At 53.1% G+C, this 2,116-nt stretch overlaps 1 protein-coding gene across 1 annotated transcript in view; it reads left to right on the top strand.

The window, feature by feature from the left end:
• The first annotated feature begins 234 nt into the window (after positions 1–234).
• Positions 235–2,116, top strand: part of BRINP3 (bone morphogenetic protein/retinoic acid inducible neural-specific 3) — a 210,959-nt gene continuing 209,077 nt past the window's right edge. The window contains exon 1 of the mRNA XM_006761292.1: positions 235–328. The gene's annotated coding sequence lies outside the window, so the exon portion shown is untranslated. The remainder of the gene's footprint in view (positions 329–2,116) is intronic.

Below are 2,116 nucleotides of genomic sequence, written 5' to 3'. Positions count from 1 at the left end.
TGGGGTTGCGGGGCTTCTGTTTTTCTCCACTCTGTGGGGAGGTGGAGTCTGTGAATTTTCATTTTGGCTGCCTAAAGATCATCCCATTAGAAGCCCCCAAACTAAAAGGCACCTCCTCCACATTTTGCTCCCCTTCCTTGGGGGTTCTTGGCTCTCCGAGGTAACGGGTTTTGACTTGGTTACATGCCACTGGGAAGCGCTGATTATTCCAAAGTTCCACCAGCCTGCAGCTCGTCACCATACCTTGCTTTGGGAGATCATGGAATGTCTGTGTGAATTCTGGAGATATTTGTTTTCCCTGTCATTGTGCTTCCGGCGATTTCCTCTGGTAAGTCCTCCTCTTTACGCATTATTAGAGACCTACTGCTGCTGTGATTTTTAATAAGCCATGTTTGTGTAAAGAAGTGCCATCATTAAACGCATTTTTGTGACTTTCAGAACTCAGGGATGTATGTGACCGTGTTTCCTTACTGTGTTAGTTGCTGCTGTGCTAAGATACAGCCCATGGAGCGAACCACCCCATCGTCTCCTGCACTCTGTATTTATTTCAGCCCTCCCTCATTTATATTACAGGCTGTAAGAAACCTTAACCATCCCTCGCCACCTCCCATCAAGGCTCCTGGGCACACATTCTCATACCATTTGCAAGGTTACATTTTATGCGTATCTAAGAGTGAGCCTAAGAGAGACCTTCAGGTCTGGGAGAGATCACTGGTCCCCCGTCATCAGAGGGTTGTTCATGTCAGTATGTGTTCATTGCAGCCAGTTACCTGACTGGGGGAGGGGGAGGGGGGTGGGGGACTGTGCAAAGTGTGTGTGTCTGTGGGGTTTGCAGGGCACTGAAGTCCCTGCATGAGAAGGAGTGTGGGTTTTCAGTGCTTCATTGGTGTGTTCCCCACAACACCCCACATCACACATGGACATGTTATTCCGGGCACTGTCCTCCCATCCAGCCGTCCTACTGGGGAGCACCTTTCCGAGTCTGTGAATGCAGCCGGGGGATGGCTCATTGGACCCAGAGTGCTCATCTCAGAGGGAGAGCGCTGTGCACAGAGCACATTGATGATCTTGGTTCTAAGACATTGAAAATCAGAGACAGACTTTACGTGAAAAATGTAATTGCCTCCCTCCACACTTGTTCCACCCCCAGGCTCATTTTTTAAATAAGTATGTTCATATGTCAGCGCGTGTTTTTCTTTCCTTTTCTTTTGTGGGCTTAGCTGACAGTTCTGGCTATCATTAAATACCACCCCTGCATGCATCAGTGCTTGCTGATGAACACTGAGGTTTAGGGGCTTTCTCTGACCACCCCCCAACCCGCCCCCCCCCATAAGAACAAGTTTCTGCAACATTTCTCTTCATTGGGGTGGATGGAGCTGAGAGGCTATTATTCAAGATTTTTTTCTCTTTCTTTCCTTCTTCCTTTTCCTAGTAAAAAAAAAAATTCTCAGAAAGAACTGTTCCCCTCTCACCAGTGGCTGACACGACAACCCAAGTCATGGTTTTTGAATGCGAAAGCCCTTTCAGCCCCCACACCTAAGTGCTCCAGCTGCAGCCTAGCCCATCCCCCAGGATCCGGCTCCAAGGGCTTCCCCCCCTGGGTTCCCCCAGCCAGCGGGGCTGGGACTGGTCCGCACCCCGAGGCGCCCCCACCCGCCCCTAGTTTCCACCTAGTCTCTCTCCCTGTCTGGTTGCCCCGCCTGACAAGTGCCAGGGGCGTCTGTGACTTCAGTTGGAGAAACCAGGGTTGAGCCTAATCCACTACATCCAGCCTCCTCCTCGGAGCTCTGCTGTGATGCGCAGGGGTGGAGGGAGGGAGCCCCAACTTTCAGCGCAGCCAGACCTTCTCTTCTCCAGCTGGTCTCCCCCGGAAAGACTCAGGCGTCCGGGTTTAGGTGAGTGCGTTTGGCCAGATTGTAACCTGACTCTCAGGCTTGGGGAGGGGGGATGCGCATCGCAGCAGCTCCCGCAGCCTACCAAGCTTTATTTAACCGGACTAGCAACAGGCGACCCTGCCCGCGGGCTCTCCGCAGCTCCGGAGTCGCCGGAGCCACCTGGGCGCGGGGAGCGCGGGGGAGCAGGGGCCCGGGGGACCAGCTGGCCCTGCTCGGTGAGG

This window comes from Myotis davidii, unplaced genomic scaffold (genome assembly GCF_000327345.1).
Source record: "Myotis davidii unplaced genomic scaffold, ASM32734v1 scaffold174, whole genome shotgun sequence".
NCBI lineage: Eukaryota > Metazoa > Chordata > Mammalia > Chiroptera > Vespertilionidae > Myotis > Myotis davidii.
Note: the sequence above shows the minus strand (reverse complement) of the source record. Positions and strands in the feature narration are given on the sequence as shown.